The sequence below is a fragment of the Sitophilus oryzae genome, unplaced genomic scaffold (genome assembly GCF_002938485.1).
Source record: "Sitophilus oryzae breed Bouriz unplaced genomic scaffold, Soryzae_2.0 scaffold_857_pilon_pilon, whole genome shotgun sequence".
Lineage (NCBI taxonomy): Eukaryota > Metazoa > Arthropoda > Insecta > Coleoptera > Curculionidae > Sitophilus > Sitophilus oryzae.
The window spans coordinates 3605929-3617318 of record NW_022147480.1 but is presented as its reverse complement, the minus strand read 5'-3'; the positions used below and the strand labels follow the sequence as shown (position 1 = coordinate 3617318).

The 11390-nt window shown below is 31.7% G+C and overlaps 1 long non-coding RNA gene across 2 annotated transcripts; it reads right to left on the bottom strand.

Moving 5' to 3' along the window:
* Positions 1–272: 272 nt before the first annotated feature.
* LOC115889959 lies at positions 273–3470 on the bottom strand. 2 transcript variants are annotated; one of them, XR_004051538.1, is made up of 3 exons: positions 2266–3470; positions 345–2041; positions 273–290 (listed from the first exon to the last, which is right to left on the bottom strand). It is a non-coding gene; the product is annotated as an uncharacterized LOC115889959 (long non-coding RNA). The 2 variants fall into 2 exon arrangements; XR_004051537.1 differs by having other exon boundaries at positions 345–3470.
* Between the last annotated feature and the right edge of the window lie 7920 nt (positions 3471–11390).

Sequence of the window (11390 nt, the reverse complement as noted above, 5' to 3'; positions counted from 1 at the left end):
ATTGTCCTCGTCAGAACTCATATCGTACCCCACACCCATCATGGCATTGTTGACAGAAGTTTCCTTATTGAGAAAATCTAGAGGTAGGTGTACATTTTCATCCTTTTTTGTTGTCTTTGAGGACAACTGAAATTTCTTGAATAAGAAAAAAAATAGTGGATTAGATGTTAACATAAATCTGTTAAAAATATCTTCTAAAGTGTCTTTCCGAGAAATCTTTCTTCAGAAGTCTGTACGATATCTTTTAAAATCTTTGTTGCGGGCTTCTTGTGGTTCTTCACTCAATGCTCCTAAATTAAAAAAATAATGATTGTTTGGTATTAAAGTTTTATAAGAAATATTACCTACTGGAATGAAAGGAAATTGTTTCATGTACTCATGTCCATGGTAAAGAATTCTGAATGAACTGTTGGTGAAAACATGAATTGAGGGTAGGTTTTGTGAAAAAGTTCAGCAGTTTCATGTACATAATTTTCATAAGACTCAGGTGAAATAATTCTGTTGCATGATATCGCAGCTAGGACATTCGAGAACCTTTCAATAATAGGTAACTCTATCCCTATAATTTCAGATGTAACTTTCGAGTTCTGAAAAAATCTCCTAGCTGTGTATTTCCGTCATGGGAAATACCAAACCCTGGTTTTAGTTTACCTATGTTTAAACCAGTTTCCTCTTTAAACTGCTTTTGTATTATTTTCTTTTTAGTTTCTTGTTCTTCCTACGTAGAGGCCAGTCTAAAAATAAATTAAATATAGATGGATAATGCTTGCTGACATGACAGCAACTTCTCATCTAACTAACAATGTTTAATTCTCTCATCTAATATACATACTTGTATGAACATCTCAGTAAAAATTCCATGGAGTTAATTTTTGCATGCAAAGGGGATATTCCAAATTTCAAAACATCTGCATTGGTTTGGCTCGGCAAATTATTCAAAGTTTTTGGTCCAGCTAGACAACCAGGGCATCTCTAAAAGTACTTAAATATTATGCAGAAAGTTTTAAAATATTATATTTTAACAAAAACTCATTTACCGAAGTTGCAGCATTTTTGCACACCGCATTTATTATTTTTCCATCTACCGTTGTACAGTAGAATCTATGTCTTACAATGACTTCTACACTATTATTAATTTTTATTTTACTGTCCTTTATTTCCACAATTTCCTTCATCACTCTAGAATACTCTGTTAGAACTGTATTACAGTCTTCCTTGCAGAAAGCAATTCTCATTGGTCGACATAAGCTAAAATTTGAAAATGTAATTTATCAAAAATATAGATTAGGCTCCTCCAAATTCTAGTCTAAGTCTAAAAACTCGACGAAATTTAGATAAAATTTGATATGTAGTAACATATTGATGTAGTTGGTAGGAAAAAAGGCTCATAAATTTCAGGTTTACAATCTTCATACCCTACAGTTTCAGTAAAATCATCAGGATTTAAAATAGGATAGCTCAACTTTTTATTAGGGGAATATTTTGTTTCAAAGCAGCCAACACTTCATCAGGAGAAGAAATAGCGGCTGAAACTGCTTTAGCAACATCATGTTTATGTTCCTTTTTAAGAACAGAAACGGTTGCGTAAGCCAGGATATCTGAAGTATAATTATCTCTGACGTCTATAATGAAGTATATAATATACGGTAAATACAGTACACAAAATTGAAATAAAAAAATCACCTTTCGTAGTTCGGTCTTTTTGAGATTTGGATAAATCGGAAAAACATTTTCTTTTTCATGGATTCCCCAGTGCATTGCAAATTTTCGTCTATAGCTACGTCACTGAATACATTTTTTTCTAAACATTCAACATTTTTCAAACTAAATTTTTGCCAAGAATAAGATGAATCTCTCCATCTTTTGGTCCATTTTTGAATGAATGATTTGAGTATTTTCTTAGCGGATTCTTGCTCCGTGTTGTAAATATCACAATAATTGGTTAGATATAGGGTAATTTCTTCCAAAATTTCAGCTTCCGATTTTCCATTGAATCCATTCTTAAGAAAACGTTTACATAAATTCATACGACTGATGTTACCTAAAATGTCAGGTGTTTTTCAATTGATGAATAGACGCCAGAAGAAATAACCAAATGTTTCTTTTTCTATCTGGCATCAAAAAATTTAGTATAAATTGGGAGTCGCCAGTTCGTATTTTTTTAAATCGAAACCAATATTAGGTAAAAATTCTATTTCGGCGGGTCATGGCGGGTCTAAATATTGAACTAAAAAGTAGGAGGGGTTCTACAAAGACTTACTTTACCTGAATGGCCTTCCTCCATGGTTGTATTACTTTTCACACGTATTATTGTTGATTTGATAAAACACCAAAATTTATCTTAATGCTGACCTCCGTTCGATTTACAAAGTGTACAAATGATAAAAATCTTAAAAATGCTCGCCATCAAAAACTAATCAACAAAAAACATAGACAAGATAGTGATAAATGGTTTATCGGGTGCGTATTTGAAATATGTTATTAAAAGTGAGATTTATCAGATATGAATTTTAACCGATATGCGTCACTTTTTGCCATATCGGAACCATTGTGCGTCGCCGCTCACATAGCCTACCCACCAAATTTGGTCGCGATCGGACAACATAAAATTTGACTAACTGTCACAGTGACACAGGTCGTACACTGTCAAGTTGGCCTTCGTCCATTTTTTGTCTAACGGGCAATGTTGAATGACGGAGCTTTCAACGGACATCGTGTCCCCATAACAGCAGCACAACCTTTACTCATATTACTTTGATTATTTTTAGACTATACTTACGTATGTGACAAATGTAACAAGCGCTACGAGACTGCGGGATCTCTATCTTCACATCGGGCTCACGACTGTGGTAAAATCAAGTATTTCTGTTCCCTCACTCCTTGCACCTACACGACGAAAAGAAAACACGACGTCAAAAGACACCTGAAGAAAAAACACGACATTCTTGAACCTGAAGAGTGGCATATTAGCCAAGTTCGAGAAGATTACTGATCATCAAGTTGGGTTATTTAAAAAACTGTGATTTTGTCACAGCTCCATACCTGGTATAGTTAGAATCTTTGAGAAATTTGCAAACTTAAGAGATTTTAAAATTCTTCATACAGTTGTGGTAATTTAATGTGTAATTATTAGTTATTATAGTAACATATTAATGAAGTGGTTTTGATGAACTATTAAAGGTGTAAGCTGTGGCAAGAAAATTATGCTTTTTCTAGTCCATTTTCACTATGAAGAGCGGTAAAAAATAAAATTGTAAAGATCTGTGAACCTATTAAAGAATATTTTATTAGGTATTTTTTTGTTGTTGTTTTTATAGTTGAGAAACCTTTTATATATCGAACCAGTGAACAATGATACGACAGTGACAATTGTCACTGTCAACACCACATTTTTCTGCGCCAAATAGGCTATTCATTACAAGAAAGAAAATCCAGAAAAGATCCAGTGGTTCTCAAAATTTGAGCAAAAAAATTTTTTTTTGGAAATATTCCAAAAAATATAATATATATTTCAAGTAAAATAACTCCGTTATTTTGGACTTGAAAAACGATAGAGAGAAAATATGTTTCTTTAACGAGATCTACCACCCTTTAAAATACTTGCACTTATTTCTGGGACACCCTGTATATATTAATACAGATTTTTTTTCAAAAAAATCACGCCACTGCGCAGAATCCAAACAGAAACCAAGTCAGACCTGTCAATTTAATCTGTTAGTAGAAATAGCAGACCTATTTTGTATCAGTGGAGATGGTAGCATGGCGTCAGGCTGAGCTAAAACATTAATGCCCACTTGCACCGTTTGTATAAACTTTGTTTAAAGGCTAAACAGTGATTAACTATATATTATTTCATTATAGTTAACCACTGTTTAGCCTTTAAACAAAGTTTATACAAACGGTGCAAGTGGGTATAAGAAACTCTAATAAACAAGAAAAATCAGGTTAACCCACATACTAAATTATGTTGAGTCAGATAATATTGCCGCAGTGCACAAAAAATATCCCACTTCTGATGTAAGGGATCTCTCAAATAATAATGTTTTTAGAGGAAAATAAGTGTTTTATAGCAACAATTGATCTTTACCACGGTTTATTTTTGAATAATTCGCATTCTTACGTAAAGTAGTTTTTGTGGACTGACTCGACTGAAAACTGACGGGAACCTTTGACTATAATATAATAGATGCACAATTATATAGGCAACTGACATTACATGAGTTCAAACTTCGAATTGACAATCTACCTCATGACTGAATTACCTAAAATTTTAAGCATTGTTTTTGGTTAGGCAAATTTGTTTACTGACTAGCTAGTTTTCGTATGGGTTCTACACAGTGGAGTTGCTGCTACAAAGGTATAGAAACTATATTTCATATCAATTAAACTTTTAGTTACGTAATCGAGGGCGCCATTTTAAATTCATTGTTACCAACCATCGACATATTCGGCGCCGTGCTGACCAACTGGAATTTAAATTTCGCGCGGCGGAATTAGGTGGTAGCTCTGCCGTAAAAAATGTCAAGTTGCCGCATTTATTTACTTATTTCCTGACACTGTAATTCGTTTTGACACTTTAGTTTTGTATTAAGTGTTTTTGGTTTAAATAAATAGTGTTCTGATACTTTAAGCTTCAAAATGTTTACTAGCAGACCTTGCAGTCGAAGTTTGTTCTTTTAAGAACCTATTTTAGTGCGAAGTGTACAAGATAGCTTAACAGCCGTAAAAAAACTCATTGCAACTTTATTAGAATATCTTGAACGGGAAATCAGTAGCAATGGCCCTTTATGTCCCTTAAGTGCTGTTAAGAAGGTGAGTTTTGTTGATGTAATTAATAACTGTTTATATATTTATAATTTATTTGTTTTGATTTCCTAAAATATTTTGATTAAGAGAAAATATATAAAAGTGGGCAACGCTGTGCCGGTCAAGCTTAATCACGTGACTAAAAGTTTAATTGGTATGAACTGTATCAATAATAGTATAATTATTTCAATTTTTCTAGGTTATAATTAAGATAGCAATGATAATCAACTATTTGTACGGTTTATTTCACCTGGATTAAAAAAATCTTCACAGTAACAAGAAGCATGTGATGTTGATGTTAACAATTATTTACAAGTTGAAACTAAAAACACATCAATATAAATATCCTAAGTTGAATTATAATAAATGTATTTCTTTATTCTTACACGCTTGTTTTACTTACTTGTGAATCTCATATGTCTGTCTTTATACATAGTGTATATCGAGAAAACTGTATAAATATACATATAACTTAGAACAATATCGTTTTGTACCTCCTAATTCAACTATTATTTTTCTTTTAGATTACACGTTGCAATTTCTCGAGCTTAGGCAAAGGTTCTATTGCAAGAACTGCGAGAGGAGTTACAAGCACTTCCGCCATCTAACGGCACACCTGAAGTATGAGTGTGGCAAGGCACCGATGTTCGAGTGTTCTTTTTGCTTTAAGAAATTTCACTATAGATACAACTTGAACTCGCACACGCGCAGTGTCCACATGCGGGACAGGGATTAGATAAATAAAGCTGGATTTATACTGTATTTCTCTGGATGTGCAGGGTGTCCCATTTTCGGGTGTTTTACAGGGTTTCTCGTGAATTGAGGTACAAAGATGCGGTTTTCACTTTCACTCTGCTACTTTTTTATTAAAGTTAAGATGCCACATACAGGGTGGCGCCTCTCATACGCCGCGGATGCTCCAAGGAGAACGACAGTTTGTATTAAAATGAAATTTTGTGAACATATGTAGGTTAATTCAGAGCATTTTTTAAAAATATAGAGAGTTCTACAGGGTGTCCCCAAAAAAAGTTACATATCAAAGTTGTGTTTTTTGTAATGGAACACCCTATATATTAATTGATTTTCGGACTCTAGGAGAAAAATAAAGGTGAGTTTTATAAGAGAAGTATATGACTAAAATGTAAGATTTTTGACATATTTAACATTTTCTAGAAATAAAGAACAATTTTTAAATTACAATACTATTAAGGTTGCCTTCCCCTCAAACAAAGATTTTCCTAGATATTTTCATTTACATGATTTGATCTGAATAGATCTTTATTATTTGATAAAATCTAGGTGGCTGTGATATGTCTGACGTTACCTCAACATAGCGGTCTAATTAGTCCAACTTTAACAACTATTTATCATTTTGTGTCAGTTAAAACAAAAAAAAATTCTCAGAAATTTGCCGAAAATGCAAACTTTATCCTACATCAGAGAGAATTGATATGATTCTATTAGTTGGTGAATGCAATTATTAGATTAACGCATTATTAGATACAATGCACCAATTATTAGAATACTTAAATGCTCCTGATTTTATCTAGTCTGTTTTCTTATGGGGATATGTTAAAGACAGTGTTTACAAAACTCGACCAACTAGTGTCGACAACATGAGAGAAATTATTGTAGCTTCGAGGTAGAACTCCACATATGCCTTTTAAAATGAAAAGATCCTTTTAAAAAGACAATCATTTTATGCAGTTAACAGGAAAGGAAGCATTTTGAGCATTTCATTTCATCTAGCTAATTTTTGTCGTATAAAATTATAGGTTTATACCTAGTTTTAATTCTGTAATAATAAAAATATGTTTTAAACGTGTATCTTTTTATTACCCTTGAGTATTTTACTCTACAATCTTTAATTTTTGTTAAATTAACAAAAGCTATATCACACAGCCACCTAGATTTTTTCAAATAATAAAGATTTACTGACGCAAAATCATAAAAATTAAAATATTTGGGAAAATCTTTGTCTGAGGGGTAGGCAACCTTAATAATATTTTGAAGATATATAAATTCCCCATTAAACACTGGAAAAATATACTGTGTATTACATTTAAAATAAAGGAGTAACTTGCTTTTAAAAGTGACTAATGTTTCATATTAATTTTGTCTCACCCTGTATAACTTTTCGAGTCAAATTTCAATTTGGTGTAACATACAATGGTTACTGTAATTAACTATTAGGCTATACTAGGTCAACTAAAATTTAGGTAGCTGTTATCGAATTTTAAAATTTACTCTTCATTTTCACAAAATGTGAAATATGTCAAAATCCTTAGATTTTAGGTATATGCTTCTTTAATAAAACTTACCTTTATTTTTTTTCTAGAATCCGAAAATCAATTCATATATAGGGTGTTCCATTAGAAAAAACACAACTTTGATGTGTAACTTTTTTTGGGGTCACCCTCTATAATTCTCTATAATTTTATTAAACGCTTTCAGCTAACCTAAACAGTGTGAGATATGAAAATAGTTTTCAAAAATGGAATAATATACACGGTGTTCTATTTAAAATAAAAAAGATACTACCACAATGCTTTCAAATGATGCGACAACATTGTAACGCTATGCCCTAATATGGAGCAGATGCAAAAATCGAAAAACAACAAAAAAATGAGAAAACCCATAAAACATACGAAGATGGGAGACACTACACTTTGGACGAAACAAAAATTAGAGGCAGTCTACACTTACAACTTTGAATGATTTCTTCAAGATGATCATTAAAGTGATAAATATAAATGAGCCTTAACTCTAAAGTAGGCTACGCTTTATTGTCAGAGCTGTCACAAATACCGTATAAAGTATTTTCAATATAAAAAGTTATTAAATAAAAGAAAAACTAAAGGTACAGAAAATAACTTGACATATTCAAGTATTTGTAACAGCTCTATTCAAAATAAATATGTTTTGGTAATCAATTTGTTCAAAAATATTATCAGGTACACAGAGGTGTATAGTGATAAGTCATTACACATATTTATACATAATATGATTCTGTATTTATAGAAATCAAAGTAAAATCTATTAATTACTATTAGGATTTGTGATTTATGCTGTTTATATTTATAGTTAATTCGGTAGTATAGCATGAGTTAACATATTGTTAACTCAGCAGTCTGAATCATTTATTGTGGTTCAAAAAAAGATTCTTTATTGGTACAGGGGGGTGGAATGCTTTTATATCATAAGACGAATTAAAACTATTATATATTTCTTTTTATTTTATTTATATTACACAAAATATTAAATATTTTATTTATTTATCCTGAATATACAAACTGCTGTCACAGTGTATTGTTTACGAATGCTTTACTTCAATTATTTAAGGAATTCGATATAAGCACTAACAAATATACAAATTAGAGACCTGACAGCTGGTGTACCTGATAAAATTTCAGAATCGTTCAAAAAACAAAGAAAAATCAATAAGAAAACCTCAAAAATTTGTTTTTTTTTATACTCCTGCGGGCAATGCATTTATAATGTACTGAACAAATATTGTAATCGCAAAACATTTTCCGATGCACGTCGTCAATCATATCGACGTTGGCATTAAAGTATATAAACCTGACTAAATGAAAGTTTGGCAAAAATGTTTAAATTTGTTGTACAGGGTGGGTCAAATTCGACGCTTTTAAATGGAAACAACCTTTTCTATACGAGATAGACAAAAACTAATATTTTATTTAGATTAAAGCTGCAAAAATTAGGTTAAACCGAATTTTTGTCAAAAACATGATGGTGAAAACCGCATATCGATATCTGTTACCGTTTCGGATTTACAGGGTGTTTTCAAAAATATGAATTTTTAACAAATCGCTGTAACTTTTTTGTTATGGAGAAAATTTTGTATTTTTATGCAAATATTTCAAAGCACCTTTTTACGTAGAATTTAATGGTTTAAGTATAATTTTTTTAAAATTAATAATTTAAAATTATCAACAGAAAATTTGATTTTTATATGGGACACTCTGTATATTTTAATTAGCTGAAAAAAGAATTTAAAATTACCTTTCCAAAATATAGCACACTTGATATTTTGTTATAATCCCCTTCGAAATACAGATTTTTTAAAAGTTCGCCACTTTTAACTAGTAGGCTTTGGACCCCTCATTGATGATATGCACTTAATGGAACTCGAAAGCATATTTTTCCAGCAAGACGACGCACCGCCTCTGAACGCTGAAGTTTTCAGCAAATTTTTGCAGCCAATTTTAAGAATAATTGAATACCTAACCAAGATCTCAGCCGTTGGCCGTCGAGACCGCCTGACTTAGTGCCCATGGATCTAATCCTATGGATATATTTGCCGAACAATAAAGGTTCCTTATTCTTCCGTATAATCTAGACAAGAATTAGAAATACTTAGCAGTTATAAGAAGGTATCTTTCACCCCAACCGCCCGTCGGTCCATAACAGCAGACGGTCGATATGTCGAACACCTGTAGCAAAATCTCATGTCTTGGTTTACTATTTATTTTTATTGTTTTTAGATATAGTTTAAATGTGTTGATGTTGGTTAAATATATTTTAAATTGTTATAAAATTCTGCATCTCTCATAGCAAATATTATTTTCGTTTTAATTGATGCTCACAGCTAGAATTTTTTTGCATTACAGCCGGTGCCGTTCAAAGCCTACTTATTTAAAGCGGGCGAAATTTTATATACTCTATATCTCGAAGAGGAATCGAGCAAAATATCAAGTGTGTTATATTTTTGGAAAGGTAATTTTAAATTCTTTTCAATAAATTAAAAATATACAGGGTGTCCCATATAAAAAATCAATTTTTCTTTTGATAACTCTTAAATTGTTAATTTTAAAAAAAATTATACTTAAACAATTAAATTCTACGTAAAAAGATGCTTTGGAAATGTTTTCATAGAAATATAAAATTTTCCATAGCAAAAAAGTTACAGCGATTTGTTAAAAATGCACATTTTTGAAAAACACCCCGTAACTCCGAAACGGTACAGATATTGATGTGCGGTTTTCATCATCATGTTTTTGATGAAAATTGAGCTCCAGACACCGATATTAGTTTTCGTCTATCGCCTATAGAAAACGATGTTTCCATTTAAAATCGTCGAATTTGACCCACCCTGTAGAATTTAAGATACCGAACAGCTCTTTATTATACTTTATAGACCAAATGATTGTAACAGATATTTTATTTAGATTAAAGCTACAAAAATTAGTTTAAACCGAATTTTATTGTCGTTATGTTGGTCACACAAAAGGACAAAATGAAGAAATATAATTATTTTACAACATTCATTTGAAATGTCATATTTTTATGCAGATAACAAGCCAAGTCGATTTGACGAGTGCGTCACCGCAAATCGCTCCGCCCACTCACTTAATTGGCTACTTGCAAATTTGTCGAATTTTTATTGATGGGACGCGTCGTCTAATTTTTTACGAAAAACATCGAGAAAATATCGTTTCCCCTCTCACGGATACCCCGGAGCTACAGAACGGACAGACGTACTGTACGTGCCAGGAGCGGGCAACTCGACCGTATTCCGTTGTTCTCTAATATCTAATAATTAAGATATTAATAACAGTGAACAAGAAACGATGATTCGGTGAAATCATGATAGGGTTTGGAAAAAAGTTGCTTTTGACGTAGTAGTATAAACGTCAAATTGTTATTAGATCAACATTTTGATAGTCTTTTTTTTTCAAAATTTTTTTAATTTTTTATCTTCTAATTGCTTTTTCAAAATACCTTTATTATTTGAAATAGTTGGAAGTTGTTGGCATTTTGAAAAATCAATCAAAAGATAAAAAAACGCTGATAAGACTATCAAAATGTTGATCTAATAACAATTTGACGTTTATACTATTACGTCAAAGGCAACTTTTTTCCAAACCCTACCATGACTTCACCGAATCATCGTTTCTTGTTCACTGTTATTAATATCTTAATTATAAGATATTAATACCTCTGGTATTATGGTATTCTGGTATTTCGTCGATTTTCAAATAAACTAACTGTTTCTATCTTATTTTTTTGCTAGAATTGGCATAATTAAGAGGGCTACTGATATCATGTTGTAAAAATAAGGTAATTAAGGGCTTATATTCTGGTATTTATTATAATTTTGCTAATATCTTCGGTTTGAAAGAAGATATTTTCTTGATTTTTGTTGCAGTTGCGCCCCCTAGCGGTCGTTCCACAAACTTGAAAATAATTTCCAGCAATTTCCCATAGTCCCTTTAGTTATAAATATTTTTCTCCGCAGCCCCTACGGCTGATACTTTCCGAGATACAGCCGAGAGCTATTCTTAGTGGGACACCCTGTAAATCAATAAATAAATAAATAAATAAAATAAAATAACCCATAATAACGCTTAGAAAAACGCTAATTAAGATTCGTCTCATACATCCATCACAATCTAGCAGCGATGTCGCCATCGTTTGTCACCCAAAGTTGATCACGTGCATCGTAAATTGTTTTGCGATTCCCTGCATACATTTTCCTGCACACATTCACAAACTGGCAAAACTGGTTTGTCCCTCTGTCTGTCAACCGGTCATTTATATTTATCTCTATCGCATACATA